The 22,697-nt window shown below is 46.0% G+C and overlaps 1 protein-coding gene and 1 pseudogene across 2 annotated transcripts in view; one reads left to right on the forward strand and one right to left on the reverse strand.

The window, feature by feature from the left end:
• Positions 1–22,697, reverse strand: part of Zbtb16 (zinc finger and BTB domain containing 16) — a 187,333-nt gene that overhangs the window by 128,890 nt on the left and 35,746 nt on the right. The gene's annotated exons all lie outside the window — the stretch shown is intronic.
• Positions 18,298–18,415, forward strand: LOC116074085 (annotated as a pseudogene).

Genomic DNA, 22,697 nt, shown 5'->3' on the forward strand with positions numbered 1-22,697 from the left:
GATCTCATCACAGAGTCACACCCCCTCCTTGTATCAGGAGCGTTATTCTCCTCTGGATGCCCAGTTCCACTCACGTTTCCACCTTGTCTCCCAGCAAACGGGAGAGGAAGAAGCATAGAACGCCAAAACCCAGGTTCCAACCACCTTGCCTCCCTGGGTTCACGGTTTCCTCAGGTAAGCTATTATGACTAACTGCTTACTCTACAATGGCCAAGATCACACGATGTACACCTATCTGGCTGGTAGTCAGGGCCACAGAAATAAAAACAACCTTCTACTGCTCCGCCCTGTTTTCTCCAGATCCAGTGGATTCCATAAGGCAATCAAATATGCAGCAGATTCCCCTACTCATTTCTGACACACACCTGGGGTCCTGTGATAAAGTCAGTTTGAGTGCACACGGCGAGGATTAAAACTTCATAGGGCCATGATTTCATCAGTCACTAACTACAAAGGATTAATTAGGATCGAGGGAAGAGCTCATGGCTCAGGAGTCTGGACCTCAGGAAAATATCTATCTCCGCTCCCCAGATGTCAGCACAGCCATGAATAAAGGCTTTGATGAAAACACTTCTCATGATTCAAACAAGTCCAAAGGACCGTTCTCTGCTGTGGAGTTAAGATACTTCTGATTCACATTCACATGAAAATATCATCTGAAGTCGGTGAATACAACTGAATTTGTAGGCTGACGTCTTCTTCTTGTCAAAATATCTTTCCTGAGGCTGTGGAGATGGCTTGGTTGGTAAAGTGTTTGCCGTGTAAGCTTGAGGACTGAATTCAGACTCCCGGCCCCTATGTAAAAAGTCAGGTGTGGGGGCACACGCATGTAACCCAGTAGTGGCAGAGGCTGGGAAAGGCCAGGCAGTTGGGCTGGACTGGTTAAGTTCCAGAGTCAGTGAGAGAATAAACTGAAGAGCAATTGAGAACACACACACACACACACACACACACACACCCCACACAGAGACACACACAGACCCACACACACACCCCACAGACAGATATGTACCATACAAATGCAAACCACCCACATACGAATAGACACAACACAGAAAGACAGGGGGGAGAGAGGTGGGGGGGGGGAGAGAGAGAGAGAGAGAGAGAGAGAGAGAGACCGAGCACAGAGACAAACACACCACAAACACACACACCACACACACCACATACCACACACACACCACATACCACACACACACCACAAACACACACACCACACACACATACCACAAACACCACACACACACACACCACACACCACAAACACACACACACCACAAACACACACACCACAAACACACACACACACACACAGTCTCCCTCCCTCAAGATGTTTTAAGTATACAGGCCTCCATGTAAAATTGTTCTAAGACTTCCTTAAATACCATGTCCCAAATCAAAACCCAGTACATTCCTACCCAGAACATTCACATTCTTATTTCCCTCCAGCCTTATAAGGTAACAGTAGTCTCTCCTCCCACTCTCTACAAGCCCCCTGCACCTGCCAACCCTATGACCCGTCCTCCATCTTCTTCTCCTTGTCCCCTTTGCCACTGCCATCATTCGGCTCACCCAAACCACTCAACCAGCTTCCCAGTCATACCCCTCTGGCACCACATCCTCATCCTCAATTCAGCTCTCAGAGTGGTCCCCACTAGGACACTCTTTCTCTTATTCTGCTTCCTTGATTAAACCCTTTCAACACCTTCTCCAAACATACAAAGTATATGTGGGCCTCTCTGCTGGGCAAGGAAGACCTTCAGGCAAGGCCAGCCTCACCTCCAGCCCCTACCCTCTGCCTCACTCCAGCTCTCAAGCCACAGTGAATATACCAGATTTCAATTACCTGTCCCCTTCAGGGCCTTTGCACATGCCATCTCTTCTAGAACGTCTTCCCTCCTGGGTAATCAGTTTGTCCCATCTGTCCTTGAGAACCCTACTTAGACATCATCCCAGTACACTAGTCCACAGCACCTCCCCCAGACAGACAATGCTATTTCTATTCTGACTCCACCATACATCATTCTTTCTTCATTTCCCCCTGGATTATACCACCCTGTATCTCTTCTACACTACACTTCCATGTCTACTCTCTCTGCTACACAATTAAATTTTTGGAGACAAGAACCAAGTTTTTAGATTTTCAGATCTCTACTAGTACACAGGCAAGACTAAATAAATGCTCACTGGGCTCTTTAGCCATATGGAAAGGGCCTTGTCTTCCTTGCAGCCCCCACTGACCTTCCTAAATTGCATCTTTTACGGTAGCTAATTGTCCCCAAAGAGCTAAGGAACAAAGTATACCTCACCTGCACTCTCCCAACAATTTCAAACATATCTAGTGGATATTTGATAAATGTCTGATGAATTCAACAAAATGAATTCAAAGCTACTCCCTTTCAGAGACCTTAAAGAGGAGGAGGAGGAAAAGAAGGAAGAGGAAGAGGAGGAGGAGGAGGAGGAGGAGGAGGAGGAGGAGGAGGAAAAGGAGGAGGAGGAGGAGGAGACAGCAGCGGTGGAGGCAGCATATATAGTGTTCTATCACCTACTTGGGAGGCTCTGGTAGGTAATCAAATGTACATATAGCCATATCCAGGACCAAGAGTTACAGAAGGTCAGATGCCTCTATGCATGTGAACTGCTCTGTAAAGTAAAATAGGAAGATTGTACACTTCAAATCAGTAGCTCCTAGGCCCCACTGTCCCCATCACCCCTCCCCTGACGCCGACCATCCATTAGACACATGTATCTATATGGTCATCCCAATATCCACACATTTTGGAGCTGGGAATCAGAGGTAAGCGCTTCCTTGCAGGAAGGCATAGCCAGTCCATCTATCCTGCGTGGAGTATTAGATTTGGAGTGATTCCTTACCATGTGGGTCAAGGGACAAGGGGATGTGGCTGGCTGCCCACTGCTTTGACGGTTTATGTAAGGCTGGAGTGCAGATCCCTAAAATCAACGTGTGAACCCACATGTGCATGCCAGGAATTGGCATGGGGATCCTTTTCTGTGAGCAGGACCCCTGTGTGCTTCTCTGTCCTTCTTCCCTCCCCTCTTCTGGGAAAGACAAATTATCGGGCTGTCAGCAGAGGACAGCCAAAGTAGTTGTGTTTCTGTAAAAGGGCCATGGAAGTGTCTTTGATTAATGAAATCTTAATACGTGGTTGTTAGACGACCTCCCTTCAGCTGCTCCGCAGCTTAAAGACAGATCCCTCTGGACAGGCCTGAAAAGGAAGAAAGAACTCAGTGCCACCTCCTATCCAGACCTAGCCCACTATCCAGAAGACTTCTGCAAGTGTACCCTGGGAGGGGCGCCGCAATGGGAGCTTTGCTCTTGGGGTAGGAATGTGGTGGGATCCATCTCTTTGCCCCCAAGAATGTGGAACTCTCCGCCCGCTCACTAAAACCAACACCTGCCGAAGTGCTAAGAGTCCTCTTGAAGTTTCAACAATAGACATCAAAGCTGACATTTGGAAGTTGAGATAACAAGGAAAGGGAGTTTTAAAAGGGGGGGGGGTTGCCGTCAACAAAAAGTCTGTCTCACCTTTGACCTCTAGAGAGGCAACAGACCCCAAACACTTTAACTGTTTGAGGACCTGCTCACGGTCCCTACTACCCTCTCCCCTCTCTTCTGTGTATAAAAGTAATGATTTCATTCACTAGAGGGGTTTTCCCAGGGATGAAAATAAAGGCTTCAGAGTTCAGGTGGGGGGAGAGGAATCAAAGGGGTGTGAAAAGCGGGAGTGACACAAAATTTCTTCCCACAAAACCTGCTTTCCTACCTCCCACCAAACAAAAGAAAGGGGATGAGAAAGGAAATGGCTGCCCCTGAAAGCTGTGCTTCTAGGCACTGAGAGCCTGTCCAGTCTACACACAGACATCTACAGAAAGAGAGCTCTGGCCTGGAACATTCCAGGGACACATTGACTTCCACTCCAACCTCTGCCCCATGGACTGGAAAGTAGGCTCTGTTTCTGGAGAGGATTCTGATAAAAACCAAAACAAACTGTGGCTGCGACCAGCAGGGTCTTCCACCACAGAGCCACGGCCAACCCTACTGCCAGGGCACGATCTACCACCCAAGTGAATTACAAGAATTTTTAAAAAATACCCAGACAACCAACAGGTCTAGAAACTAAGCTCCAACTAGGTGTGGTGTCTCAGGTCTGGAATCTCTGTCTCTGCACAGCTAAGGCAGATGAGCCTGAAGCCAGCCTGGGCTAAGAATGAAGTCATATCTACAGATAAATAGATAACTTTTTAATTTAAAAACCAAGGTCAATTATCCATGTACACAGAAGCTCCCTGTCTCTAGCCAACCAAATGATTTCCCTCCCATGCCCTGTAATCCAAAATAACATTTCTACCTCTGGTGGCTTTGGTTAGAGTTAGGCTTCTTAAGTAGTCAAGGCTGGCTTAGAACACACTTAGTAGCCCACACCAGCTTTGAACTTGTCATTCTCTTGGCTCGGAATATACAACTTCCAGTCTTCTATTCTGTCTTTCAAAAGGCACTCGTGCATGGCCCCTTACCTTGTGGTAAAGAGGTATCAGAGACACTCTACTGCAAGAATCCAGGTAACTTTAAATTTACCTACTTGTAAAAAGAATAAAATTTGACTTATTTTCTGAGCACATACTATCGAGACAGAAATAGTACCAGCTAGCTGGGCATGGTAGCACACACCTCTGTAATCCCAGTACTTGGGAAGAAGAAGAAGGAATTAAGAACTCAAGGCTAGCTAGCCTTGGATACATAGTGAGGCCATTCTGGACTATACAAAACTCTATCTGAAAAGCAAAGAGGAACAGGCAGATGCCTCAGTGGATAAAATTGCTTGTCATCAAAACTTGATGACCTGATTCAATCTCCAGGACTCATGCTAGACTTCCACAGGCTGCCCTCTGACTGCTGCTTGGCTACTATAGCATCCACACATGTGTGATGGTCCAAGTGCTCTCCCACTCATATGTACACATGATATACGTCCACACACACATACATGCAATTACTAATGATGCCTAAAAATAAAACATAAAAGAAGAAAAAGAATACTTCTATCATCTGGAAGTGAAATAGCAACACACAGAATGATTTTTATAGCCATATTATCCCTAACCCTGTTACTACCATCAATTAATAATTCAGCTTTCTAACGGGGAAGAAAAAAGTCTACTATTCTCATATGTGTAAAACGTGTTTAATCTGGCTTTTTGTTAATGACTGACTAAATGAGTGAATGGATGGATGTACACGTAAACAGAAGAATAAAAGTCAAGTTTCAGGTCAAGACAAATTGGATGTCTATCTAGTCAACATGGCTATCTTCACATTTGCCATAGAGTCAACTCTGGGAATAACTATGCCAAGATCAGAGGAAGGACGAAATGGGCAAGCAAAACTGAGTGACAAGATAACCAGAAGGACCATTTGCAGAATGTCTGTATTTTATTTTATCTTTGTTCCAGAACAAGATCCAAACCAAACAACAGCCTACCAGAGTGAAGACTGACTCTCTTGTTCTCATGGCCGAACTCTAGGCAAAGTGCACAACAGATATGGAAGAGGAGCTGTTGAGCTCACCTCTGTAAAATGATCGCAATGATGGGGTCAAGCACGGGGGCAACACTCAGCACTCTAGCATCCTTCTTACTTGGCACTTATCCCTTCCTCCTTCCCACAGTGCCAGCTAACCAGCCAACATCTGAACCTAACTCAGGACCCAATACCTGTAGTGTTGGCTTCAAAAGAAGAGAGAACTGGAGTGAAGGATAGATAAGTTGATCTTCCTGGTGTCTTAGTGACTTATAGCCAGTTAATAGAGATGGTGGAGAACCAACTGTGTAAGACATATGGCTGACAGAGATAGTGGAGAGCCCAAAGACAAGAGATGGCAAGGAGCCTGCAAAGGAGGAGGGTTAGACTTGCAGACATACTTTTGGCATAAGGCAAGAGGTACATTTGTAAAGAGTGGGCCAAATGATGACTTCAGAGACTCTGCTTGCTGATCAGCAAGGCTTCAAGGCTGGGAGGGAGTGGCCTTCTAGACCAGCAGCTCAAGAATGAATGGGTCTCAGAATATTGAAACCCACAAGCAAGAAAGGGCAGCATTATGGGAGAAAACAACCTTCTGACATCATATCACCACATACATGTGCTTGCTTGCTCTCTCTCTCTCTCTCTCTCTCTCTCTCTCTCTCACACACACACACACACACACGTTTTCATGCCTCTCTTCCTCTCATTCAAATATTCTTCTCAGATTCTAATTCTAAACTGTGATCATCATGGGCTTTCTATTATCCACTCTACAAACCTCACTGTAACACTTTTTGCGTTAAATGAGTAAGATTGTTATATAAAATGACCCAGAACCAAAACTGTAAAGTAACAGACCAGGAAGATACTTCCCTACACAGTGGGCAGGTAACAGACCTATTTCTACAAAGAAACAGCAGGTGGAGAGGCTCAAGTACGGAATCCTGGTACTCTGAAAATTTAAGCAGATTTCTGTGGGTTCAGGGTCAGCCTAGACTTCAGGGCAATTCCCTTTAAAAAAAAAAAAAACAGAACAGAACAAAGCAAACAAGCGAAGGAAGGAGGAAGGGAGGGAAGGAAGGAAGATGAAAGGGAAGGAAGGAAGGGGAGGAGGGCAGGAGGGGAGGTAGGAGGGGAAGAGGGAGGGGAAAAAGGAAGGAAGAAAGAAGGAAGGAAGGAAGGAAGGAAGGCAGGCAGGCAGGCAGGCAGGCCTGTTTTACCCATTTTTCCCCTGTATTCCTTAGATTTTGTATATGGCTTTTAAAATATATACTATTTAAAATATTTTCATCTCCTTCCCCTAAAAAAGTAACACACATCTGACAGATGAAAACAAGGGATTCTTTCTTGAAGAGGGTCTAAGGGCTCTGGGGGACTGAGGAAGGAAGGAAGAATGTGTCTCCACAGTAGCCAACAAAAACACTCAAGATAAATAAATTCAGCATTCTGGCATCTACAGACCCAGAAAAGGTAGACTACAGATTAAATTAATTAGGAAAACCACCAACAGCACCAAGAGAAGACAGGAGAAAGACCGAGTGTGAAGGGAGGATGAAACAGGGACGTGCTGTCCAAACAGGAGTGTCAGAACAGCGTGTGTCAAATAAGTCCCAGAAGATCTTAGGCAGAGCTCCTGGCCTCCCTAGGACACAGTGGTCTCCTCATCCCATTCATAACGTTTGTTTTGGCCAAGGTTCTCAACCACAGGAACATCTGTCCAGAAGGAAGCAACTGAGGTCAGGGGACTGTGCAGATCTCAAGATATTCAGAGTGCTTTCGTGCAACAACAGTCTGATGACCTGTCCCTGATGGAGGACCATGCCATGGCTGGCAATGCCGCAGGGTCTCCCTCTTCCCATCGGTCTAAGAGTGAGGAAGGGATGGGAAGCAGGTTGAGAGACAGGGAGACAGAGATAGAGAATCTAGGGAGCTCAGCCAATTATAGAGGTTGGCTTTCATTTTGAAACTGATGCTTCAATACCAATGATACTGCCTTTAGCTCTCTAAAACTACAGTGTAATTAGGTTCAGTCAACTTAACTTAAAACATGCCCAGTCATTAAAATTTTTCTTGATCGAGCCAATTTCGCTTGTCCCCCCCACCCCAATCTCTCTTCCCTCTTCCCCTCCCTCCCCCCACAAGCCAAAAGTACATGATGTCTCCAAAAAATAGTAAAACACACTTCACTGCTTTTCAAAGACTGGCCTAGTGTCTGGTGACCTTCCTTAAAGATAGTGTTCTCACAATTAATTAATTTATGAACAGTCCCCCCCCCCAACATGCACAACAGGTTCCATGCAAATTCTTGAGCTTTTAAATTATACTGTTAATGAAAGCAAATAAAGGCAGTTAAAAGGCAATTTGCTCAATTGGTGTTAATATTTAAGCACAGCATGTGTAAAAACAAGATCACAGAATTCAGTTTTTACCAAGAAAACTTGCATCTAACTTCATTTCCAAAAGATCAAATGTGTTACCCAGAATCTCTTTCCCTGTACCCTTCAGCATCAGGTAATGAGGCTTTTTATTAAGTAAATATTTCACATTAACCTCATCCGTTTCTATCACTTAGAAATTCCAATCTATAAAATCAAATCAGCTTAATCATGTTTAGATTAGATGCTGCATCCCGGAGGCAACTTCAATTGTTTACATCTCCCCTCTCCATGGCACACTGGAGCATCCAGATCTGAAGGTATCAGGAGAGAAGACAGGAAGGCTGCTGCCTCTTCCTGTGCCCATGGCCTCTCCCTGAGTCCTATCTCTTACCTGAGAATCAAGTCACTGAAATCAACACAGCAGCCTTGGCATCTCCACACATTCTTTCAAATGAGACCTGACAAAAGCCCTGAAAGTTCGCTGCCCTGGACTCTGCCAACACCAGAGCATTCTCTGAGTCCCGAGGAGAGAGAATGATATCCAGGTGGAATGGAAACCACAGAATCCCCTCGTGTTTAGGAGTGTGCATGCAGGTTGTTCCGTATGGCCATGTTATACACCACCTTGTAGCTCAGAATCACTGAGGAAGCCTGAGCCCTTTCCAGAGGAGAAGGAAAATGGAAGAAAGTCAGCCAGAGAGTCTAGTTTTCCATGGCACTGGGGGGCCCCCAACAAAGAGCCCAGAGTAACCCCACAGCATTCACACAAGCCCTCCACCTCCCCAACACTCACCCTGCTTCTGTTTTCTGAGAGCCCATCTCCCCCAAATGATCATTTTTAAAAAAGTGTTTATTATGAAGAAATAAAGATGAAGGACTGTGAAGTCCCTGAATGTACTTTTCAGAAGTATTTGTGTATGGCCCTTATGCAAGCATCTCTTCTCTTCTCCTCTTCTCTCTCTCTTCCCCCGAACCACAAGCACATGTTCTCTCTCCTCCCTCTCTCTCACATACACACACACACACATACACACACACATACACACACACACACACACTGACTTTTTAAGACACATCAGTTTCCCTAAAGATTCTAATCACTCAGCCAACTAAACCAGGATTTACATATTTTACTCCAACACATCGCACTGCCTGAGTGCCACTCCCAGAGAGAATCAGTCCAACGCACACCCCATCATCTCTGTGAAGCCTATTTTCTGCTGAAAGCAGTGAAAGACACAGGCCCTGGACTTCTGTGTCTCAGAAGCCAGTCCTTAGGCCTCCCCCTCTCCCTCCCCCTACTCTGCCCTTCCTCTCTCCCCGACTCCTAAACCTTTCTCTCAAACCATTCCCATGGTATTCCAATGTGAAACAGTCTGAATGTTTATCTTAGGCTCACTTCAAGGCCATAACCCATCCTGAGGAAATGCATTCCTAATCGGGGCAATGGAAAAACTATACAAACATCTGGGTGTCCCTGTGCTCCCCAACCCTGGCCTCAGGCAATTCCATCACCCTCAAGCCCCAAGTCTCTCCAAATGAGGGTCACTAGTCATGAGGGACGGGATGGGTCAGAAAGTCCAAAATGCCAGAGAAAAAGAGACATATCCTCCCCAACTAAAGACCTGCCTAAGCCAACAGTGTTATGCCTCAAGGCACAACAGTCTGACCTCACCATAAGCCAGCCATGGCTTCGAGAAAGCCATTTTCCACAGGGCAAAAGAAACCTGTGAGCCAAAGAACAAGGCTCCTTCGTTAGTTTTCACACTTCAATGGGCGGCTACTGACAGGACCAAGGAACCCTACTGAAGAAAAGAAAGAGACAGGCCAAAGATGAGGGGGTGCACCATCTCTTCTACTTCCTTTGCCTGAGCCACCGGGTTTAGCTAAGTTAAGCTGATCATGAGCTAGCATAACATGTCTGCCCTCTTCCCATAACAGTAGTGGGACAGGCCCACCAATGAAGCAAAGTGAAAAGGGGTACAAAATGAAAGGGAGTTAAGGGGACGTGGGAAAGGCAAGGACCCTCATCCCCCAGGGTCTGGTTAAAAACTCTGACTAGCTAAGAGTCAAGGATTCGAGCACAATTAGCACAATTAACACAATTTGCTGTGAAGGGTGCCTACCTAAAACAACATCCTTTTCATTATTTTTAGGCATATGCTTATTTACTTTTATGTGCACAACTGTTTCAACTGTATGTCTATATACATATGCACCATGAGCCTATCCAGTGCCCATGAAAGCCAGAAGATGTCAGATTTTCTGAAATTGGGGCTTCAGAAAGTTGTGAGACATCTTGCGGATGCTGGGAACTGAACTTGGGTTCTCTGCAAGAGCCGCAAGTGCTATTAACCACTAAGCCACCTCTCTAGACTCTTACTCTTATTATTTATGCATATGTGATGAGGGCTTTCCCCCAACCTCGTTTGTTTGTGTGTGTGTGTGTGTGTGTGTATACTGCCCATGGGTGCCTGCAGAAGCCAGAAGAGGATGCCAGATCCAGACCCCTTGGAGATGGAGTTATAGGCCATTGTGAGCTACCCAATGTAGGTGCTGAGAACTGACCTGCTATCCTCTGCAAGCACAGCAAGTGTTCTCAACTGCTGGGCCATCTCTTCAGCCCACAGTATTATTTTTATACAGTGATATTCCAAATGCAAATTTCAAAATAGTAATAAACGTGCTTCAGGCCCAATGTTGAGTATGGTCTTTATTCATGCCCAGCTGTAAGCTATCATTCTCTCGGACTCTTGACAAACAAGACCAGGAACTTTGCTCACAGTAAAAGGCATGTCTTAGCTCCCTCACACAGCTCTGTGACAAGGGTTTTACCCTGACAGCTATAATCTTAACCAATGTACCTCAGAGACCCTCCTACATACAGTCTCATTCACAAAAGACAGAGAGTGCTCCTTAAAAACAACATAACTTCAGAAGAGGGCCACACTGCATGCCTAGCTACTGCTAAAACATGTAAGCACAACTCTTGAGAAGTTGGGTATGCCTTACTCCTTCCCCCAGTTCACCTTCTTATTACTCTCCATGTTAAAATCTATCTTAAAATGTACCCTTAATAAACTCCAACTCTGTTTCATTCTGAATCATTCTGAAAATTTAAAAGCCGGATTAACAGAGATCTCTATTAAAGGATGCCTGAGGCTGCTACTTAGTGGCAGCAAGCTGTATCTAGTCTGCACCCCACTGCCACCAACTCGGGGGAGAGAATAACCACAGTCTGATGACAAAGGTGGCCCTGCCTTGGACTCTAGTCTGTCCATCTCAAAACCAAGGGAGAATATGAGCATGTGTTACATGGATAGACTAAGCAATCAAAACAAACCCCAAGTCTCAATTCTAGCTACCAGCTTCAAAGCGTAGGCTAACTGTCTAACCACTTTGAACTTCTTCTCATCAGTAGAAATGAAGTTGCTCGTCTGTCACAAAGGATGGTGAAGCCTACCCTAGAGACCTGAATGAAGCCACGGATGTGTCCGACCCCTTAGTTCGGAGGCTGTATGTAGCCACCTCTCCAGATCTAAGGAAGAAAGGAGCCACCTCTGCCATGAGCCTTCATCAAGCCCCGCTGGCAGTCTCCTAATGGCTTATGTATCTCAAGAGGAGTGCCAAGTTTCACCACAATATTAAAGTGAACTCCCTCCAAAATCAAGAGGCAGAGAAAGTGATACGCAGACCTGCTGGTCATCAATTCTATAAAATTCAGGTGCTGTGGCCACCACAGCAGTCAGAGACGTTAGCTCACACATGCACACTGGGCTTTTTGTTTGTTTTTGTTTGTTTAAAGAAAAAGGACAAGAAGAAAGAATCCTCAGAGGCAGGAGATGGTGGGTATTCTAAGTCCCAAGCCATAAAACTCAGGAATAGCTTTTTAAAGATTCTGTACATTCAGCTGCTCTGTGTCTCCTCTGTCAGAACCTGGGGTCCCAGAGCTGAAGCTGGCACCAAAAAGCCCATTCGGGGCTGCTGTCTTACACACCCAAGTTTAAATAGCTCAATGAATTAAACCTGGGAACTGATGAATGATCAAAACACAGGGTTCCCATCAGCCTTTCAGCTCATAGACAACAAGCAAAAGCCTCCCCTTTTCTACAGTGGCTATTTGCTAAGGACAAAGCAGCAATAGCTGTAAAAAACAAAGATGAGAGGAGATGGAGATCTCATTCTGAGGGCAGGCAGGCTTTAGGGAAAACCATGACTCTCAAATCTCTCACCGAATTCATACCAGGTTAATCTGAAAATCTGCTCTCCACAAACAATGGACAGCAACAACATGAACAGCAACAAAAATACGCTCTAAGGGTAGGCTGTCGCTAGCCACCCCTACACACCCAACCATAGTACAGATCCTCATCGGAAAACATTTGTTCTGGGGCCTTAAAGCATATGTATGGCCCAGTGTAGGGAAAGTGTTAGCCAGATACCTACCCCAGCCAGTAACATCTACTAGCTGCTCAATTGCTCTTGCAAAAATACAGCATGGAGACCACACTGGTTGGCTGGAAAATGTCATGTGCTTTAGAGAAAAGGCACCACAGGAGAAAAGGGCTCTTTGCAAGGTAGATCCTACCTGCCAGCAACCACTGAATTTCCTCTCCCAGGGGTGGGGATAGAAGACAGCAAGAGTTACAACAGCCCTGGATTCGAAAGGTTTCAGTGTGTCCTTAGGTTTAAAATGCTGTTTTCTTGGCATCGTCAGAAATAAACAGCAGCTGCTTCAGGCAAGTGAAATGCTGAGTCGTGGGTCCCTCTGAGCCCTGGGTGCTCTAGCTAGCTCTTACGACATGGGATCCCACCTGAACCCTGGATGTTGGGGGGACGGGACGGGACATAACTCTGTCCAAGTCACTGACCTATCAGGGACTCCATAGGCTTAGCTCTCATTTTCAAAAAGCAAAGCAAAGCAAGGTGATATCCGCAGCACCTGGGATCCCTGCAAGAAGACCAAGATTCCACTCCCTCTGCACCCTGCCCCTTTCCAAGTCTGGCTGCAAGATGCAACCGTTGAGCAAGGTCAGAGGTAAAGTGGGCTCCATGACCAAACTGTAAGATCTCGGATGAGGCAGGCACTGTGGCACCCATCTGTGATCCGAGCACTGGGGGTCTGGGGATGGATCCAGAGAAGGAGGGTTTGCAGGCTCTTGCTTGTAATGGTCCAAGCTAGACCGGACCTAGAGTAAGGTCTTGCCTTAAAAGGAAGCAGGGAGAAGAAAAAGGAAGATGAGGAGGAAAAAGAAAGGAGGAAAGGAGGAAGAGGCTTCAGGCAGGAGTAGCAAGGACAAGGACCAAACACTAATCAAAAATGGTTTTTAGAAAATGCCAAGGGCTTGAGACATTCACAACATTTTTTAAAGTGATAAGGGAGTAAAGAGAGATAAGAAGGAGCCCGAATCTCTTTTCCATCAGGAAAAAGGAGAGGAGAGCTAGCCAAGATGAGATGGCTCAGCAGGTGAAGGCACCTGCCGCCAAGCCTGACAACCTGGGTTTTTTTGATCTTGGACCCTCGTGGTGACAAATGGCATGTGCACCTACCCACATGCATGCACACAAAATAATGAAAAATGTAGTTATCTTTTTTCTTTTAATAAAGACAGAGTGGAATCAGAGATACCTCACATCTGTCGATTTACAAACAGGCTTCTTCTAATTACATAGCCTAAGAGAACCAGAGGTAAGTTGGAGTTTTTTTGGTTTTTTTGGGGGGAGGGTGGTTTTCTTTTTATTTTTAATTTTCCACATAAGGCATTCAGAACAGCGATGTTTCTTAAAAGGCAGAAGGAGTGAGGGACACAGTGACACCCAAAGATAACCAATTCTCATGTGGAGTGGGTCACGGGAAGAGAGACACAAAGCACCCCCCAATGCACTCACAAAAGTGGCCGAGTGCTCCAGAAAGGGTGCCACCACCGATGCGGCACCGCTGACAGTGTCCCCCCTGGCAGAAGGGAAGGTGGGGAGGCACCAAGAAGAGGAGCAGCATTTTCTTCTAACAATCCTGCACTGTTAAAGGTTAATACAGGCGGGCGGGGTGGAGGGTGGTGCCGGGTGGAGTGTTAGGAGAGAAAAACATTATGCAATATTAGAATGCTAGTTTTATTTTAAAAGCTATCATGTGTAAAGCATTAGTGGTTTTGAAATTGCATTCTTGAGTTAATTAAATGGACAATCTTTTATACATAAAAGTGAAAGAAAGCAATTAAAAGCTAAATGAAGAAAAACCGTCTTCCCCCCTGGTGATGGGGCTACCCCCAATCCCTTTGTGTTAACTCTGAGCAAAGATGAGAATCCCTGCAGAACCGCTGTCCAAATGCCTCTTTTACAGCACCCTCGGTGACAGTTGGAAAAGTATTTGTCTTCCTTCTAGGTTTACCTATGAGACTGTTAGGATAAGAGAAGGAAAAGAGATGGCAAGGGAGGGGAAGTGGGAAAAAACCTCACCTAAGCACAGTTTATACACAAACAAGAAACCCAGAGACAACCCAGATCTAGGCCTTAATTGAAACCTACACAGATATCCCACACCTCTTTTTTTTTTTTTTTTAAACCAACTCCACCCAAAGCACAGCCCCACCCAAGGTTTCAACCCCACAGAATTAACTGAAGAGTTTTAGGCTGACCGGCCAGCATTAGCCCACATGTTTTTTTAAGAACCTGAAATACATTCAGATAACAAGATTAAACTAAGGCTGATTAACCCAAACGGCTTTCTACCCACACCGCTGTGTTCACCTTACAGGTGCCAAATTCACCAAGAGGTCTAACTTTTTTTGCAAATGTTCCTTTTCCGTGTGGGTAGATGGCTAAGATCTGGGTTAGAATGCGGACCTGCTCTGTAAATAGGCTAGAGACGGGAAGCACGTCTCTAGCTTTGGAGCGGTAACCAGCCTTGATCTCAAGGGAACCTGCAATGAGAAACTCTCTGGTGCTTAGACGGACTTCATCTCGTCATTCCGTGTGGTTAGTTAGATGGGTCTGAAGTCCAGATGATAAGAGACACGCCTATCTCTGTGGCTTCAGACATAACTAAAAAGTTTGCTGGCCAGTGGTCACTAAATGGAAGGAGTCTGCACAAAGCCCAGTGCCCAGGGCCAGCAGCTTCGAACCATCTTTCCTTTCTTAAGGAGTGGAAAGCAAGGTAGACACGGGCTGGCCCCAAACCAGCGAGAACTGCTCAAATCAAGGGGGTCAGGCATAAGGGCTGGCCTGTTTCCCCAGGTATCTGGGTCCTTCCCAGCCTAGCAGCCTGTGTCTGCAGGCTCACACATGCTTGGTGTCTACTTGTAGAACTATGTTAGACCACTCCCTGTTCTCAGTCTGTTTTTTCAGCCTCCTGAGCAGGAACTCTTAACTGGAATCAGAATAGAGTTAGTCCCAAGTTTTCTACATGGGTGCAGCCCGGGATAAAACAGACAGACAAAATCTAAATTTCTGTGCCATCAAGAAAGCGACTGCATGGTTGCCTAAATGGATTCCTACCCCTTCCTCCTGCTTCTCCAAAAACAAGCACAAACTAGACCCCTTAGTCCCAATGCTACTCTAAGAAGAATCAAGGGAGTGAGAAAAATAAAGACACCAGAGTGGTTAACCCACAAAATCAATTATATAGCCCCCACATAGGAAAGAATGGCTTGTCAATTTCTCTTTGATTTGCAGAGCTGAAAACCCACGGGCAGGGCAGGGCTGAGGTGGGGGCGGGGCAGGGGCTGGGAGTGGGGGTGGGGTGGGGGTGGGGCACTGCCTGAGCAGGCAACCCCACAGCAAGCCCCCTACACTTCCTTCGGAGACAGAGTCCCAATCTGCTTTGCTCCTGTCAAAGCCTCCCTCTGCTCAGTGGTTAAGTTGGTCTGGGGCGTCAGCTCGTGAAAGGAATTCAGGATGAGTTAATCGTTACCTCTATCTCCACCACGCATCTCCGGTGCCATCTGATAAGAGGCCGAGAAAACATCCTGTTTGCAGAGAGGGTTAGATACTGATGCCGGTGGGGGAGGACCAACGACCCTGGAGCCACAAGGAGTTAATCCCCCAAGAGATAGGGGCCTCACTCTCTGGAAGGTTCAGAGAAAGCAAAGAGAAGAAAGGCTGCCCCAGCTGTTACATGTGGTCACTAAAACTCACTTGCAGGTTGAGCCACCCAAACGTCTTTAATTCTCCCAGACGGTACATGCTAAAAAAGAAATGTTTGTCTTGTCTTTTCTTTTTTCTTTTTTCTCTTCTTTTCTTTCTTTTTCTTTCTTTTAAGAGAAAGGAGTCAGCAGGCTGTTCAGACAATGGCTAAGTCTGGCAGTATCTACTCTCTGAGCATTTCTCATTCCCCTTCTCCCTATCATGTAGGCTGTCTCTAGCTGAGTCTGGACTCCACACCATCTCTACTCTCATGCCTGCTTCCCACAATATGGAAGAAGGCTCTCAATGACTTCAAGATTCTCTTAGCCCCAGCCTCTAACCATCAATAACCACAGCACTGTGCTTCAGAGTAAAAATAATGATCAATACATGACGTGCCATCTGGTGACTCCGGCCAGGAGAAAAGCAAGACCTAAAGACAGGCAGGCGGGGTGCCTACTTTGGGTGGGATTGATCAACAAGGAAGGAGCTGTAGGTGGTTCAATCTTCACTCCCATGCCAGGATACCCAGCATGCCGGCATGAGTTGAACGCATCAGGCCTGAGCTGGAGAGATTGGGGGGTGGAGGGGTCAGAGTGCCTGCTGCTCCTGCACAAGACCAGAGTTGAGTTCCCAGAAAGCATATTAGATAGCTTATGCCTCTACCTTTGGCTCCAGAGGATATGACACCCTTTTCTGGCTTCTGCAGGTGCCCATACAGATGTCCACACAGAGAAATATACACCAAAAGAATTTTTCAAAGATGAATTTTTTTTTAAAGTGTCAATTTCCAACAGGGAGCCACACAAGAAGCTCCAGGCTTGACCTCCCTTTTCTTCAATTGCCCTAAGCTTTCCTGCCTATAAAATCCTCCAGGCACCCAATAAATAATTAAATGGCTGTTTACCTCTTACTCAACCACACCACAGGATGACAAGACCAACTAGGGCTATCAGCAAAACACTTCCCTCTGCCTGCACACACCAGAATGATCCCCTACGCCCAGGCCTATGCACTCTGCTATAAGCCAAGTGGGAGGCAGGTGGTGAGGGGGTTGGCTGGACAGAGCTGTACCTGGAAGAAAGGAAAAGCTGCGTGTAACCTTTTCCCTCACCTACCTACCAGCGTAGGCAGTGCCTCCCCGTCTACTGTGATGGATGAGGAGGGTGATGACGGATGACAAACCTTTCTCCTGAAAACCCGGGAGTGAGAAATTTGCCCAGGAGCTGGAGGACAGTCCATGCATAAAAAGCCAAGTGCACATTAGGAATAGCAGTTCCCCCAGCTCCCAAGACCACGACCCAATGCTGCCAGCGACTCCCCAGTCTCTTCCAGCCAAAAAAGAATCTCCTCCTTAGAGTTTGTTTGAAGGATTTGTTTTTCCCATTTGAAAAGAAAAGCCACCAGAGAATCCACAGGGTAGGGCAGGGCAGCTGGGGTCTTGTCTCAGAGGTCTGTGAGTGGTCCTATCCTAGCCTTTGCTTTTGAATTCACCACCAATGCTAGAGCCCAGAGGACCATCCCAGAAGAAAGAGGTCTTTAACGCCAAGGCTGTGGACAGGGAAAACGGGTCAGTCCAACAGACTTCTGGTTGGTAGAGCATCGCTAGGTTCATGAAGAAAAGGCTTTGCATTGGGGAGAGCATTACCCCCATTCTCACCTCCCAAGGGCATAGCAACTCCTCCTTCATCACATACATACATACATCCTAAGAAACAAGTAAACATATATATCTCCAATTGTGCCACAATATGAAAAATACAAAGAAATGAATTCAGATTTTCTGCTGTCAAAGTAAGATTTGGAAAACATACAATTTACCTTGTACTACAGTAACATCGAGGAAGGTAACACACATGCATTTTTTGACATTTGGTTTACTTGCGCGTTTGTATGTGTGCTCCCAACACACACTCACACACCCTTAGATGAGTTTCTGTGGAGCATGTATGTCCTGGTTCCCGGGGAGGCCAATGGGCATTGATTCCGATGAAACCAGAGCTACAGGCAGTTGCATAAGCCGCCTGGTATCGGTGCTAGCAACTACTCTAGCATAGCAATAAGTGCTCTCATTAGATGAGCTATCTATCCAGTCCATGTATGTGGTTTTTTTTTTTTAATGTGATCCCCACTATGACCTCACCAATTAGACAATATCAAGCCCTTCTCACAGGGGCGGAGTCTCATTCAAGTGGAGTCTGATATTAAGATACTTGAGGGGTGATACAGGATGCAGTTTCAAAAGTAGCCAAACTCATCTATGGCCATGCTACCCTGAACGCGCCAATCTCGTTTGATCACGGAAGCTAAGCAGGGTTGGGCCTGGTTAGTACTTGGATGGGAGACAGCCTGGAAATACCAGGTGCTGTAGGCTTATTTAAAAAAAAGTAGCCAAACTCTTGCCTGAGACTCATCTTGAGTCCAAAATTTAGCCTCATGTAGCTCAGTGTTGTCCTGTTCAGTCACAGATTTCTGTCATACCTCTTAAAAGAAATTTGGTTAAACAGACTAGCTGGTCGATCTTATAGACTCAGCAGCAAAGTATCATGGTTGAATTGTCTGAGTAGGGAGAGCTGAATCATAGGCAAGCATTCCAAATCCTGGCATAGAAGGCAATACAAAACCCAAACCAGAGCAACACAAACCAATTCCTAGTGCTTCTTGTTGCTGGTGTTTTTTGAGTCCCCAGAGTTCAGGCCCACCTGAGTATCTCATTAGAAAGGACTTTGGGGCGGCCCACACCCCCATGCTCTGACTAGGTACCCAAGGTAGCTCTTCTGAGAGCGGGGAGTGTGACATCATCTGGCCTCGCTCTGAGTTGATCACTATCCCAGTTTCCTGAAATGTTAGTAATTCCATGAAGCACAGTGTGTCACATCTCATAAAAGAGCCCATCAGAAAGATCAGTGTAGGCTTGGGATGTAGCTGGGTTGAAAGGATGCTTGTGTTGGATGCAGAGAGCCCAGGGTTTGACACCCAAAGAGAAAGAAGGAGGTCATTTGCTCAATTCTCAGTTATCCTCAACAAATCTCCCCAAAACACCTGAACCACAAGGATTCGCATGGGCTTCCATCTGTTTCCAGCATTCCCTGAGTAGACTCAAGAAGAAAGGGGCCAGCTTGCCAACACCCCAATATTACTGTATGACTACATTTCCCTGAAATGGAGTGTATCATTCTTGTCCAACTCAATATTACTTTAAACACCTTGTCATCCAGATAGGCCAGATCTACAAAATTTAGACAAAAATATTAAATAAACGTTCATCTGCTTAAAATAGGTCAATTACCATGCCTGGTATGGAGGAACAGGGATCTGTCCAGTGGTTAAGGAAAAGGGCATGTTCTTTCTTTAATTTCTAGCTCCCCAGCTGCACAGGCTTAGCGGTTGCTCAACTCACCCAGCTCTCCTACCCTATCCCATCTCCCTCCTATTTGGGTCAGCAGAAAGATGATGAGATAGGCCACCTACCATCCTGTGGAAAGTAGAAAGAAAAGAGACATTTTGCCACTATTGATTAAGGAGAACCTGTCAACCTGGATTTAAAAACACACAAACACAACCATGAGACCTCAGAATACATTAGTGTCATGAGAAGATCATGTCCCCCCAACCCCTGTCCACAAGACTGCATACTCGGGGCATCCGCCTAAGCTGGAGCTGCCTCTGGCGTGCACTGGGAGAAGGCCGTGTTTCTCTTTAAACATTTAACTCACTTTTTGGCAAAGCGATGAAACAGTGAAAGCCTGTCTGTTCATCGGAGTGACAGAACACAGAGAGCAAGGTGGAGAAAGCCGCATGCTTCTTAGAAAGTTACAGAACACCATGGGGTGTGTTCTGCTGGCACACCCAAGCACACAGACACAATGCAGGTTTTATGTCTGACATCCAGTGGCTCCCTCGAAGTTTGTGTAGACACACGCTTCTTCCTTCTGAATCACTTGGATGAACAAAGGGGAGATGTATGGATGCTACTCTTTTACAAAATGGAAGGCTAAGTGTTGAGGACGCAGGCTGCCATCCTCCTCTCTCCCAAGCTGCTACCCTCATACACCCTTCCCCTTCAACACATGGACAACCATGCCTGCACACTCACACTAACATTTTGCTTCCTTGAGGTGTTCTGTCATTCAATGGCTTCAAGAATCCTTGTCTGGTGGGGGCATGATGGCTCCCTCCTGTAATCCCAGTTTGTAGAAAGCTAAGGCAGGTGGTAATGACAGTAAATTTGAGATGTTTGGGGCCAGCCTAGACTACACAACTTCCAGGCCAGCCATAGCAATACAGCAAGACCTAATTTAAAAAAACAAAGCAAACAGACAAAAACATTGCCCCCCAGCAGGTTTAGTCACAAAGCTAGTCTTATCTACTGTTAAAACCTACCAGTGCTAGAAAAAGTGGCCTTTAATCCCAGCACTGTAGAGGCACAGGCAGGAGGATCTCTGAGTTTGAGGCCAGCCTGGTCTACGTAGTTAGTTCCAGGACAGCCAGACTTACATCTTGGTAAGATCCTTCATGCTTGTCTAGCATGCATGAAGGTTCAATCCCCAGCCCTGTATAAATCAGACATGGTGACACACACCTATAACTCAGTGAGTTGGGGAAGGAGTAGGAGGGCCAGGAGGAGGCCAAGATCAACCATGGTATGCACAGTCAGAGACCAGTTTGGCCTCCATGAGACCCTGACTCGGAAGAGAGACAGGGAGGGAGGGAGGGAGGGAGGGAGGGCCAAACCTCACTTTGTGACAGGTTGGTGTGCTCATTTTCCTGCGTTTTCCTGTTGTATTATTTTGGTTTGGGGGGTTTTTCTGGTTTGGGTTTGGTTTGTTTGTTGGGTGTTTTGTTTTGTTTTGTTTTTGAGAGAGGGTTTCTCTGTATAGCCCTAGCTGTCCTGGAACTCACTCTGTAGACCAGGCTGGCCTCCTCTCAGTGATCTGCCTACCTCTGCCTCCTGAGGGGCACACACAGCTGCATGCACCACCACCACTGCCCAGCTGCTATTTTCTTATTTTAAACTGGGAAGATCAGAGGGGGTGGAGGTAACAGAAGTGGAAGAGAGAAATCTAAGCAACACTTACACGTCTGTATTCCAGGCTGCATGACTTCTATCAACTGGACACATTGCAACATTGTAAGATGCTTATATACAAATAACTTACACACACACACACACACACACACACACACACACACACACACACACACACGCAACAGAGGATCATCCTCCCTTTGTGCTGACAATGCTGGGGCCAGCGGGTTGGTGGGGGGTCATGGGCTGTGAACACTGTTTCCAAGCCTAATTCCACTCTTGGAAAAACTAAAATCGATATCTGTGCGGCACCTCTCTCTCCCCCGTTAAGATCTCGGGTGTTTTAGGAGGATGCTGGCTTCTGAAATGCAGCCTTAACAAACAGAACATTGCTCAACTGTTCTAGAGGCAGGTGTCATAAACAAGCAGCCACATGGCAAACATATTGATTTCCCAGGCCTTATCTCACAGCAACCAGTGCTCAGTTACCAGGCTACTTTAATATGTAATTTACTGCAGCGAGAGGAAAGCAGGCCTGAGGATGTCTGAAATATTTACTGGAGAATTCGCCAGGGCCACAGAGGCTTGAGAGCAAACATGCAAAATCCTGCCTCAGAAACCATAAATGAGCCTTAGCAATCCCTAAGTGTTGAAGGAATAAAGACCCCATCCATTTCTTCTGGTCAAGACCCCATTTCTCCAGCATGATGGCTCATCAATTGCCTATGCTGTGGTAATGGGGCCCTTCTCCACCTTCATTTCAATACAGGTGCTTAATTAAGTTCTGAAGAGGAAATGCCCTCTGCCCTCTTCCTGGGCTCCACTGCCCACACAGCTCAAGAATACGAGGCAGAGAGGTTAGGACTCCAGTGCTGGCTTCTCTTTAGACTCAAGAGACTGTCAAAAGAGTTAGCTGCTTCTTTTTCTTCTTCTTTTAATTTAAGTCAGACTTTTTATATATCCCAAGCTGTGAAACACTAAGAAAGATCCAACACTAATTAAAAGCAATCAATGTATAGTTACATTAAGTGGGAAAGCAGCTATGTGTCTGGCGTTAAAGGTTGTAAGATTAAAATAAACCTAGAAATGCCAAATGATGTTTTTTCAGATTCCCCACAAGTGCGCCCACACACCCGGTACTATATATATGGTGAGCCCCATACCTACACAGGCTGGCCATTGAGCCTCCAGAAGCCCAAAATGAGGCTGCTTGCTGATCCCTGCCGTGGGGGCACAGGGAGGCTGGGGAGGGGACTTGGTATAATTTTCATCCTTCCATTCTAACTACTCTGGGCTAGGGGAATTTGGTAGTTGTTTGCTTTGCATTTCTTTGGGAGTTTTTACTTTTTCATTTAAGTGGAAATCAAATGGAGAAGAAAGAGCTAAAAAGCTAGGGAGAGGGAGGTTTATTCTGCTCTGAAACTCAACAAAAAACTCAGGCTAAATTTGCAACAGGTTGTAGGGTAGGTAAGCCAGGCTGGCCGGGGAATGTAAGCCCAAGGCCGGCTCACAAAGGGGCCAAACCTAAACTCTCCTAAATCTCTCTTGTAGCTTTGTAAACTGGGTTGAATGTCTTTTCTAACGAAGCCAAGGAGATATATATATATATATATATATATATATATAT

The sequence above is a fragment of the Mastomys coucha genome, unplaced genomic scaffold (genome assembly GCF_008632895.1).
Source record: "Mastomys coucha isolate ucsf_1 unplaced genomic scaffold, UCSF_Mcou_1 pScaffold23, whole genome shotgun sequence".
Classification (NCBI taxonomy): Eukaryota; Metazoa; Chordata; class Mammalia; order Rodentia; family Muridae; genus Mastomys; species Mastomys coucha.